The following is a 13,510-nucleotide window of genomic DNA, read 5'->3' on the forward strand; positions in this document are numbered from 1 at the left end:
GCGTATGGAAAATAAGTGAAAATCACCTCAACTCATCGATTGATCTTCTATATCTGGTGCTTAATATAATTATGTCTTATAAAGACGAGTCAAAAAGTTTCCAAAAAATCATTATTAAAAGATACGTATTTATTATAAAAAGCTTTTTTCTACATAATTATTATATTTTTTTAATTAAAACGTCACTAGATCATTAAAAAAAAGTATATTAAGAGACATGATACAATAATTTTGTATATATATATATAGGAAAGCTACTGTTAGAATTTTAATACTAAATAAACTCATTTGTTAATTACGACTTTCTGGAAACTTTATAACTCATCTTATATTTTACAGTTTTAATATTATTCTACTATCTTTTATTATTTTTAATATGCTAATACGCCAGGATAAATAAAAAGTGACATAAGTAAAACATATGGTAATATATATGTATATATATATAATATATATCTCTGAGATATTCAGACATTTGTTGGTAATATTACAGAATATTAAATAACGGCAAAATATGTATGTGCTGCAAAGTTCTTTTAGTGAATTGAAGATAGAACATATGTAAAATATGACGTAAATCCCAAAGAGTAGCGTACGGTAAAGGATGACTTTCATGATGTAAAAACTATAAGCAAAAGCCTTGCAAGTAACTACACATCAATTGCCCTCTCAGTCTTTCATGCGTTAATTAATTTCTTTGTAAAAGCGAGTGAAAAATCGTGCACATTTCAACAGATGGCATTTTGCATTACAACGCGGTTACTTTTAAACTTTGAGCTTTACCGAGAAAGAGATCGCCGCGAGCAAACAGCTGCTATTGCACGCTAAAAAAGGGACAATTATTTATCTTCCATCGGCTACACGCACGCGAGATATGTTATCGTGATGTAATATTTCGTAATCGCGCGATTACGACGACAGCCCGTCGCCGCGTTAGTTATCTTACGATCTCACCGGCCCATAATTAGCACCTTCACCGTTCAATGCAATTGACCTGCATAACGCGTTCGTTTGAAGTATATCCGGCGGATCACGCCTCAGCTTAATTGGCGGCACTCCGTAACCCGCATGAGTATTAACGCGGACGCATGATGTAATAGCTCGGTAATACGCAGTTACTTGAGTAATTGCTCCGTGTACTGTGATTGTGTTTACGGCACAATCCTCGTGCCTCACACTGCCAAATGAACCGAATTGAGGAGGACGGGGAGTACAAAAGTGCTCTATCCAACCGCATCAAGTATAGCTGCAATGATAAATTTCACATATTTCCTGTACAAAAATCGTGCGAAATAGCCACGGCCGTTTAATCACTTATTTATTTTTCAATTAACGAAAAAATAAAGCCGAACACGCGTTATATAAAACTCATTAAGAGACACGTGAAAAATATAGCAAATCAAATACGGATGTAGGATGACGGTAAACCAAACCTCCAACTTGTATAAATCACGATCGATAAAAAGAGTCGCAGAAACTTTTTACTTTTTTCTCGACCGCGAGAGATCCATCTGTCCCTTGTCCGTTTCTGTTTCTCGCTTTCTTTCGCTTCGCCTCTAATTTCAGCATTAAGAGGTTCTCCGCCCGAGATTGCCGCTCGCGACGTAATTGCGTTTGCGGCGACCTGAAGGATTCAGCTAAGTACGCGGATACTGATTACCAGCCGCGCGTGTTTGCAAGCGCGATGGTCATCCCCGACATTGAAAAAAGTATTCGCCTCGACGGACCCGTGTGTCCGCTCGCGAGAGCGCCTGCAATTGCCGAGTAATTTTGCCCCTATCGCGCTACCCCATCCCCCATTCTCGACGCCGCTATGGATCTCTCTGCGTCTCGTAATACTAGTATTAAGTAATGGCGTTGAGTGCCATCCCCGGGCCAGACGGCGTATTAATTCAATTTTGCTTACGTAAGGTAGGTAGCTAGAACGGCAGGCGAAGACACTAATTGCGATTTTTAATTAAGGCACTGATTCAATTACGTCCCTTTATCCGCTCTAATTATTAATGCCGTTGGAAGAAGGCGCAGGGGGGGGGGAGAGAGGATTGTAGTAGTTGCTCGGATGGCACCTGACGAATGACCCGCAATTTTGAACCGGCCTTGCCGAACGCGACGCGGCCGCTTGTCAGGAAAGCTATCGCGCAGCTCGCGCAATTCTGACATTCTGCTGATGCGGATATAATTGATTATGTCTTGCAAATTTGCTCATTTCAATTCGAAACAATTGTAATTTCTTCGCAATTACCGATGACATCTGACCTATACTTTGTACAAGGTGTACAATTAGATATATTATCAGTGTCCTTTTTTTGTTCCGAGCACACAAAGCAATTGAATCATACAATTAATTATGTAAACGAAAAAAGATATGCTTCACGAGAATAAATCTCGTTGATTATAAATGTATTGGATGCTATTAATGCGCCCAGCTGTGCCATAATGCGCATAATAGTGGTAATCAGACATTCGTGTCAAGATGTATGCTTGACCAATGAGCTGCTTGAGCAGCCAATTATATTAAACTCCTTGGAGACAATCTCGGGAGAATCGCATTAATTCAAAGCAGTGCGCGACTGGAGTCGATTATACATCTTTTTATCACAATTTAACGAATAGAATTCTACGGAAAGAAGAAGAAAGAGAATTTGCGAAGGAAGAAAAAAGATGAATTCACGCTGCATTCAGCGGGCCGTATGTTCGACAAATGTCGAATCGGAAAACAATTTAGACGTGTGCGCGAGTCACTGCTGAATGTGACGGGGACGACGGAAGAAGAGGAAAAAGAAGAAAGAGAAAGAGGAAGAACGACCAGGAGAGAAACCGGAAAAGGCCTCGAGAAACACCGAGGCGGAAGACGGAACAACCGGATAAACTGTTTCCTCAAGAAGGGATACGACAGAAGTGAGAGGCTATCGCGGTGTGGAATCGCAATAAATAGCTCTCGTGGAAACGCGGCCGGACAAGTGGTTGAAAGAGTAGTCAGAGAACAGACACGAGAAGCAGAAAGAAGTGCTGATTTGAGAGAGGAGTGAGAAAGACAAAAAGTAGGAGAAAGAAAATACGCGATGTGTGTCGGTGTACGGATAAATTCGTTGCGAAATATCGAAATATTGGCACGCCGCTGGTATCGATTAACGTCGTTAAAATTTATTGTCGTGTCGTCAGCGATATTTATATCGCGATCGCATCTCTGGCACGACACATTTCTCTGTAACTATTGAATATGTATGGATTTTAGAGCTTTTTTTGTATGTGCCGAACGAAAATGTTTATCGCATATTCCTAAGCTTCCTGTTTTCGAATCTATTATCGTCGCGCAGACAATATTTCATGATAATTTTACATTTTCATAAAAAGATAATAATAGCTAACAATTTATATTGATGCTTTATACTCATGTATTGTTCTTTTATTTCTTTTCTTTTCTTTTATTCGAAGATGAAAAAAATCTTCCAAAGACACCCTGGAGCCCGTACTCCAGGGTAGTGCTGGATTCGACCGAGACTCGTACCGAGGCAACCCAGCAGAACCGGAAGGAATTGCGTCCACGTCCTAACCAGGGTCAAGACATCCCACGGGTCAGAACCTTCCAGACACCCGAAGGCGAGGAATCGCAAAAACCATCGCTCCCACTGGACCCCGATAGCCATCCCGACCGCCTACCAGCTAAAAAACTCACCTTTCGCCCAACTGGGCCTTTTAAAATGACGGGATTACTTACGAGAGCATGACGCCGGCTCCCCTCAAGACATGGCCGAAACCCCAACCAACAGTTTTAACGAGACTTTCCACGAAGAAACAGGTAAGTATACACACATATACCACACGTACAGATTACATGCAATCGCGTGCACTCACCCAGCGTCTATAATAGTACATATATATATATAGAACATATATATATATAATTATATTTCTTGATTGTTATCATATGGAGCCTTACTATTATATGTGTTTTTATATATATAGAAATATATATATAAAACCGTCTTAAAATAACAAATGTTCTTAAATCTAGAACCACGCGGATCTAGTTCTTAGTAGTAGTGGTAGTATTTCCTACTATCCACACACAACTATTCACACTTAAAAATAATTCTAGATAATTGATAATCCAATCTTATGGTGTACTTGAACCATGAGACCGATAAGACGTTAGCATCACCTTAATGGATATGCATTGTTCCTGCACCCGTCGAGCTTATGTATTGTTCAAAAGAAAGTATTTTGTATGAAGAAGATGTAGAAAGACATAAATTACGCAGTTAGAATAAGATATGTTCAATATGTATACTATGATATACTTATTATATATACAGAATGTTTTTTAATATGTTATATTACTTTAAATCTATTCCCTTAATATATTAAAACAAAAATTGGATTAACTTTTATGCAATCAATATGAAAAGCAATGTACAATCTCAATGTATTAATTGAGAGTATATATCTTACATCTTTCTACAATTGATCCATCAACTTAATATAAAAATATAAAAATAAAATCAGATTCACTCACCGATCGATGTGCAGCAGCGGAGTTGTCGTCGTTGTTCTGTAAAATACAAAAGAACATTCTAATTATAGCAAATTTTAAAATAATTAGTATCAGAAAAATATTTGTGCACATTGAATTTTTGTTTTTTAAGAAAATAGTTAATAAAAGAATTAAACATTTATGTGTTTGAAATAATAATAAATACATAAAGAATCGAATAATTATAAATATTATATATTGTAAATGTTTAATTAATACTATTAAACTATTTTACTGTGTGCAACATTTTGAAATTAATAGGTAAGAAATAAAACGACAAATACCTTAAAATTGCTTTGCCGATGCCCGATGCCCGTCCTGAGCCTCCTCCTCTCTCACAATCAGTATAGAAACACAATTTATTCGCGAAAACCCGATTGATTATTATCGCGCGATATTTTATACGGCACTCCCGATATGTATTTTGTCACATAAGGATAAAGATAATACTGTGATATCATCGGCCGTATATGTTCGACACTCGGTAAAAAACGAAGGATATTTGTAAAAAGTAATATTATTACTAATAATAAGTAATATTATTATAATATAATATTATTACTAATAATATTAATACTAAAAAATAATATTATTACTTTTTATCTTATCGGAATAATAATTTTGGATTTTGGATCGGTTAGTTATCATAAAAAAGTGGTAAAAATATAAAAGTAGTGATGGGATGATTAAAATAATGGAAATAACGCGCCGATATGCCTCGATACTTCGTCTCGTACGTGCGTTACGTGCGACGAACGGCAGGATAATAGCGAGCGAAGACAAGATCGAGCAAATTTTGATTCCAAGGAATGTGCGCGGAATGTGTACGCCGATAGCTAACGCAAAAGAGAGGGAGAATATAAGACCCTCGAGCTACCCAAGCGTGACAACGTAAACAAAACAACCTCACCAAACCCCGCAATTCGGCCATAATACCCCTAACACTAAACATATATGTAAACATGTGTGTGCTCTAATGTTAAGAGCTTCGAGGCCGAATAATATTCCGTGTGAGTTTTACTTTTGTCCTAATGTAACAAAATACATGTCGAAAGTACTGTTAAAAATTTCGTGCAATTTTCGAGGAAAAGAAGGTTCAGAAAAGATATTGGGCGCTGGCCAGAGCTTTAAGATAAATAATCATTTATTTGTTACCTGTTGTAAAATATTGCACGTAAATATTACGTGTAACGCATATAAATTTTTAGCATAATTTTAAAATATTCAATAAAAGATTTTGCAATTTTTAATGTTTATGGTTATTAAATTTTTTAATATATGTATTTATTATTATTTAAAAAATTATAGTTTTTATGATAAATATATATATTTAATAGATAAAATATTTTTAGATTTTTGCATAAAAAATGAGTAAGAATTCAATGTACGTAAGACAATTTGTTTTATTTTACTGTCAGTAAAACTGTCAGCAAAATTAAGAAAATAGGTTAAAAAATAATGTAAATTGTACAAGACGTCTCAGACTAACCGTGTCACCCGTTAATAGCAGATTTCTCATATAATAAAGATCAAAATCAATGCAACGTGCTTGAGCGTTTTTACTTCTGTCGAACTGCCCCCCCCCCCACCTTGCACAAATAAAAAAATCAATAGCGCAAAATTATAAGCTATATATGAGCTTTCATATTCTGCAAATTAAAATTTTTGAGCTCGTCACGCTGAGTATGAATTTAATGACTTTCGTTGGGGGGGAGGGGTGCTGAGTCGATATCGATTAAGGGTTGTTTGAGGACTAAGGAGGTGAGCTTAAATATCGACACTATATCAGTTCAAAAACTCATAAATAGCTCTTAATTCTACCGCAAAGATTGATTCAATATTTTTATTTTTAAGCGGTGGAGGGGGGGGCTGAGTCGATATCGACTTAGCCCCCCCACAAAAAACATTAAATTCATGCTCAGCGTGACGAGCTCAAAAATTTTAATTTGCAGAATATGAAAACTCATAAATAGCTTATAATTTTGCGCTATTGGTTCTTTTATTTGTGCAAGGTGGGGGGCCCAGCTCGACAGAGCTAGCGTTTTTGTTGTTTTTGACAATCTGTCTGGTCAATTTTAAATACTTTCCATTTAAATACTTTATTGTAGCCGCAACATTTTGATATATAGATTATAAAGAGTTTTATCTCCAAATGACCACAGGAATCTGCTATTAACAAATGATACATTTTGTCTCGGATATTCTGTATATACATATTCTGACCGCATGTGCCATAAATATTGTAGCAATTTGATTTGTAAACTTTAGCAAACAAGGGCAAATATTAAATTTAAGATAAGAAGATCAAAAAAGCATCGCATCGGCGATAGAAAGAAAAGTTCGCGAGAAAACCAGGACACGGAAGATACATTATAAATAAATGAATGCGTTTTTGACCGCAAAGCACGCGGAAAATTGACTAAATAATATAACATGCCGTTACTCACGTGACTTACTCGCTGCAGCGAAAAATTCTGCAATATCCCTTATGACGCATTAGAACGAATATAAAATACTTAATCGCAAGTTATGAAGCGATCGTTAATAAACAAGACGAAGTATATCAATGCACCATACACACAAATGAAGTAATCTAAATTAAACATTATCAGATAGATAATTTGCAACAAAATTCAGTAATAAACAATGTGAAATATAAGAACGATGATGACGCGAAGATTGAAATGCTTTAAAGTTGCGAATTTTCTTTGTATAATTAAATATCCTACAATTAAATTTTTCAATGTTGAATTTTATAACCTTATATACCGATTTTTAAATATAAATCCTCGAATTCGCGTAAGGATCTTTAGTTTCTCTAGACTCTTGGATATTATATTCCGCGCTAAGCATGTAGATGTCTGTCTGTTTGTCTTTTGAAAGATGATGCAAGTGTTTTTGTGCTCAATACAATATTGTAACACAGATATATTGTATCCCAGATTACATTCAATGTTCGTCGTCAGATGGAAATAGCGAGCAAATAAACAGAGATGTTAATGCACTAGCCTCAGAAATCCTTGACAAAACAAAGGCATCCATTCGCAAAGAAACTCTAACCAGTTCATCCACGAGGCAGGAATGGAGAAACTGAGAAATAAACCTGGGCGATCTCCCAAGGGAAACACTACACTGAGATATTAATCACAAAACGAAGATAAAAAATAGAGACGAAAAGAAAATACATTGGAATGTTCGTATATTGGCTACATTCTATTCCATTCGCAACGAATAAAAAAAAGAAATCTAAATAATGTATGACCACTGTTTACAAAAGATATTAAACTTTATCGAAAATGTATACATTTGCAAATAATCATATGCTACATTATTATCGTTATTTATTCCTATACTGGAAAGATTACATTTATATTTTACATTATTTTCAAAACAGAGTGCGCTGAAAGCATCAATTGTGTAATATAAATAACACAAAACATGTATATTTTGGTATTAAAGTAAAATTGAAGAAATAACACCGACAATACGCCAATTTTTTTTACAGAATTTATCGCGAAATAAGGTCACTTCAAATAGAAATATTTCAAATGTGATATATGTACAAATTGAATATGGATATTAACGCCGATTTCTAATATTGATCGCGGGACAGAAATAAAGAACACAGACGTAACAATGGATCGAGAAATCTATCGCGGGAAGAAAACGGTCATTCACGGTAAACTCGATATCTTGCGATAGCCGGCATAGCGCAGACGCGCCTACAACACACTCTAATATTAACAACGAAGTGGAGAATAGCGGCAGGAGGAGAATAAGAATAGTTGTTAATTCGAATGCGGGGCTTGAGAAATTTCCCTCGCGAAACAAAGCCAGACGTATCGTCTTCGACGTCGTTCAGAGCTCGGACTCCGAATAAACACGAACAAGGGAGAAGACGAAAGGAGAGAGAGACAAATGAAGAGAATTAAAACGAGACGAGAAAATGGAACGAGAGCGCGCGCGCGAGACACTCTTCAGCATTAGTACGTAGTTAACGCATGCATGGACATTTCCAATTTTCATTTATAACCGGGTCGCTTTTATGAAAAGTTAGACGGAAGAAGTTCTACCGAAAAACGAATACGAAATTCGAGCAAGTATGTTTCTGCGCGCAATAAGCAATATGAACGAGATAAAAGCTTTGAAATAGACTGAGAAAAACTATAAAAGATCGAATGTAACTTAACCGAGGCTTCAATCTCAGAAATCTCATATAATATTGAACTCTTTCTCTATTTTGTACACATTTATCAAGATTTGAATGTAAATTTGTTTAAATTTATCAAAATGCCAAACTAAATTCTTCTGTAATTGCTATATAAAGATATTTACTGCAACTATACTGCGTAGTCGTTGAAAAGTACAGTTTTAAAACGCAACTAAATATTTAACTTTCATAGAAGCAACGTGCATCCGTCAGCCATGTCGATCTGCATTTTATCAATATTCTAAAACGATGTGTATATTTTTTTCAAATTTTTTGAAACTTTTCGCTCTGTTAAAAGTACTATTGCACTATTACTACTACAACTACCAAAAATATCTAAAACATAGCGCGATGTTCAATCGACACAAGTTTCCCCGAATATGCAACGTACAAAGGTAACTTGCAGGATAAGAGTTCTGTACTCGTTGCAGTTAATTAATAATTAATTAATTTCAACAAATAAGTCAATTAAATATTTAATTTTTTTCATTCTATCAGAGAAAAAAGAATGTAATGATCAATTCTTGTTAAAGTAACGAAACTTTGTAATCATACTTTGCTTCTGTTTCTTGCACAACTATCCAAAAGATTGTCTTAAAGCTCTTTATGCAAAGAATTAATAAAAGATACATTTATTTCATAAGTACAAAAGCATGTAGCGGGAATATTTCGGGATACTTCGGGAACGAGAAGCGCCGATCGAAATAGCAGTAACGATCGAGCACTTACACTTACACACGCAAGTTCGCAAAGTTGGCCATCATCCCGGCGCAAGAATGTTTGCCTTGCTGTGCCTTGGGCCAGCCCATTAGGTACTCGCCTCATCGCCACAAGCCGCAAGCCGCAGGCTAACTGAAAATTACCGTGCCACTGAAACCCTTAAAACCGTCCAGGATTTACGTTGGCGCACGACGCCGAGATGTGTACGTCGCAAGCGCCGCATTACGTCATCGTTTCGTACGGTACGAGTAATTACGTGGCAGAATTAAAATGGAGAATGTTACCGTGTATGCAGTCTGCGACGGAGGATTTTGACCGTCATCGTGCAACAATTTTCTCCTCGTTTCCATTTATGCGGTGCTTTCCGCTCGCATTTTTTTTTCTTTTGCCGCTAATTAAGTGTTTTGTCGTGCTCTTTCTGCAAAAGGCGCATGAAACTCGATAAAAAGATGTATAAAGGAAAAAAAAAAAAAAAAACGAAGAAACCAGCTAAACGCGCAAATATGTTAAAAATATTTGTGCATCGCCTTTCATCAAAAAGTGATTTAGCTCTACTTCTATCTCGGCGCTCTTCTTATATTATGCAAATTTATCGCTTGAACGAAATTTGAGTAAAAGAATCAAAAAACATATAAGACATATTACACGAGCTCGTTTTTTTTTCAAGAATTGTCATTTGTATCTTTTTGCATTTAAATCGCTTCCAAGTAATTAAGGATCAATGTCTGTTGAATGTAGTTCTCCATAAATCACTTCTAGCATTAATCATTCAAGAAATGCTTTTTCGGGTCAAATTCGTGCATGAATTCGGTGAAATAACGAAGTCCGTGATCTATCGGCGGGAGACAGGATAGTTATTGTAAAAAAGTGCACGATACGTTCTTTGTGCATCGGCCATAATATCTAGAGACGAAAGAGCGTTAAAAATTACATAGCAACTTTGAACTAAAAATATATAGTAACGTGCTTTTGACGCAAGCATTGAATTTCTGAATTCTTATTACAAAGTGATGTTCTAATTTACAATAGCCGCTTTTTATGTTCAATTCTAAAAAAACTATTCATAATTGAAGGAATATTTCCTATGTTGTAATGAAAAAAAAATCGAAGAATAACAAATATTACGATAGAAGATATTGTAATAAACATCAGAAATAATAAGCGTTTAAAGTAATCGTACGACGATATTAAGAATGTAAAAAACATCCTCATTAATATCTTTTAGCGTGGAAACTGCTTGTATATAGCCACTTTTAATTTTCCCCACGTTGCGAGGCTGCCACACTGCTTTCCCTCAACAAGCTTATAAAGAAAATAATCTGGCAAGTAGCTGATAGGTTTCCCGTCTCATTGGACTCGGAAGCAGCCGAGTATCACTAAGAGAGCGAAGTTATTATACTTACAAAACGCAGCGTATTCGCGTGAAAGAGCTTAATAAAGTATCGAAGAAGGTTTTCCCTCTTTCCCACTATGTACACCCGCACAATGAACGTGTATAATACAGGCGCACAAAGGAACAGGGGATCGATTCACGCGGGATTTTCCAGCTAAAGAGCCGAATCCACGCAGAAAGCGGGGCAAACTACTCATCGAGTTCTCTGATTGGTTAACAAGCTGAATACCCACGTAACATTTCGGACCGTCATCCTATTGAGAGAGAGAGAGAGAGAGAGAGAGAGAGAGGGAAAGAGAAAGAGAGAGAGAGAGAGAGAGAATCCATGCAACCATGAGTCGCAACGGTGGAACTCACCGCTGAGCAACTTCTCTTAAATAAGCGACCCTTTGACGGAATCACATGCACACTGAAAGCTGCGTTTTCCCGCGAACTAGCGACTCGGCCGTACGCGGAACAAATCTATCGTGACGTAACTTCGGTAACAAGCAGGTCATTGTAAACGCAAGTAATTCCATCCGTTGGCTCACTTGACCAAAGCAAAAGGGGATATCAACCAAAGACTATTGTTCCAAGTCCAGGAAACGGCTAACAGCAATGGCTAACTGACCTTTGACATATCTCAAATATTCCATTCGAGTAATCGGGGTTTTCACGTGCACGTACAATATATCCAGCTTTCCCCTAAATTTCGATCTCCGACTTGACATTAAAATCGCTTGGATTTGACATTTCATCACTTGCTAAAAGCACAACGTTCGACCACACTGAAATATTCTATTTTTTATTCAAAATCTCGAAAGAAATGTAGAAAAAATATTTTCAGAACATTTTATACAATCTTGTGACATAAATAAAGAGTCTAAAATTTTGGAATATGTCGACATATACGTATTTAATACGCCGAAGTATTTTTGAGATAATTTACGAGTGATTACAATGTTAAAATAATATTTTTGCTTTGTAATTGTTTAATGAAGAATAATTTGTGCTTATTTTTTTTTTAAACTTATACAAAATGTTGTGTGGAGTACATATAACATTGTATATTCCTCACACCTACATTTAGTTTCCAGTGTAATGCTGAACTATGCTCGACATTAACCGCAAATGCAAGCAGCGAACTACACGTAACTATCTCGTTTTGGCGGGCTGTCAAAATTTTCGATTCAACCAAGATCTCTACCTAAATCCGCACTCACGGGTAACCTGAGGGTCGCATGTTTCGACCATAATCTTGCGAACTTGGCTGTTTAGTTTATGGATAACTTAGTCCAAAGTACGCGGGAAACTTAGTCAAAATACTCTGCAAGTACGACGCAACCGACGAAACATTTCAATTTCGCTACAATGCGAATATTAATAAAATCTAGTAACGTTGCGACAACAAACAAATGACACTAAAGAAACAATCAAATTCCTAATTAAATCAGTAATAAATCGATTGTTAAAAAGAAACATGAATCAAGCAAATATTAGGGTAACAATCGAGAAATTCTTGAAATTATCTTATCTTAAATAGATGTTAATTCTATAATCGCATAAATTTAATATCTTTATAAGTCATAATTATTGTTTTTCAAAGCTTCTTTTATTATAATTGTAATATCAATAAAATTGAAAATTTCTTCATTCGCTTAAATTGATTAAAGTCTAACGGTCTCGTGTATTCAAGCTATATTTATTTTCTCGGAATCTGAATTTTTAACTTGCATTTGATTCATATCCGATTTGATCAGTATTACTGTATCATATCTTTTACAGTTCCCAGCGGTCGCTCTCTTTTTGCATTTTCAACAATTCCCGATTGGAAAGAAATATCACACAACGTAAAAAAAAAAAAAATTTTTGTACTGAAGTATGCTCGGCCCGATAACAGTTATTCGAGCAAATATTCGATCTTTATCAATACACGACGTATGTTTAATCCAGTTCGATCTTCGACGCTCACTTTTAAGGCACTGACATTTAAAACCGTCATGAATACGGCTGTATAAATGTTTGACTTCATGAAATTCATCCGGGAAAATCGGTTCCGCGAATAGTGAATGCCCGCGAACCGCTGCAACCAGCGAGAGTATAAACATTTCCAGAGTGCGGAATCGTTTATCGCGCGCGTGACGTATTTTTCTACCCGCCGCCGGTGTTTTTCAATTTCATGCAAAGCGCTATTGGCGTAGCCGCGCCGATAAGACAGCACGTGAATAAGCCGAGCCGACCCTGCGCGCTCACGTCCGGCGCGTACTCTGTTATCGGCACCAATTTCGAGATATCGGAAATCTTGGCGTGTCACAGTCGTGTTTCGCGAAAGAAGGAGGTCGCCGAACTAGAGACAAACGTTTACATCAACCTTCCTCGCGGCTACGTTACGCCGATTTATCCGCCGGCTTACTTGATGCCGTGAGCATATCAAGTTTACCTCTGGCCTCACGAGGGTAATCGTGTACGTGTGCCACACACACACGCGCCAACGTAATGTAACTATCGCTCTGGTTTATCTGCGAGCCGTAGAGTTCCGCAACGGAATTTTATACGCTTTTACCTCGCGCTGACCGTCGCTCTTAAAGGGTGTAATCGTCGTTGCCCACGCTGCTTGCTTGTGGCACGGTCCGAAATTAGCAGGTGCCCGCTCTCTCGCGGCGAATGAATCAGC

General features: G+C 36.7%; 1 long non-coding RNA gene across 1 annotated transcript in view; it reads right to left on the bottom strand.

The window, feature by feature from the left end:
• Window positions 1–3,726: 3,726 nt before the first annotated feature.
• LOC105674938 (uncharacterized) overlaps window positions 3,727–13,510 on the bottom strand; it is a 35,489-nt gene continuing 25,705 nt past the window's right edge. Inside the window, exon 4 of the long non-coding RNA XR_001101203.2 lies at window positions 3,727–4,552. This is a non-coding gene — a long non-coding RNA (uncharacterized lncRNA). The remainder of the gene's footprint in view (window positions 4,553–13,510) is intronic.

The sequence above is a fragment of the Linepithema humile genome, chromosome 2 (genome assembly GCF_040581485.1).
Source record: "Linepithema humile isolate Giens D197 chromosome 2, Lhum_UNIL_v1.0, whole genome shotgun sequence".
NCBI classification, from domain to species: domain Eukaryota; kingdom Metazoa; phylum Arthropoda; class Insecta; order Hymenoptera; family Formicidae; genus Linepithema; species Linepithema humile.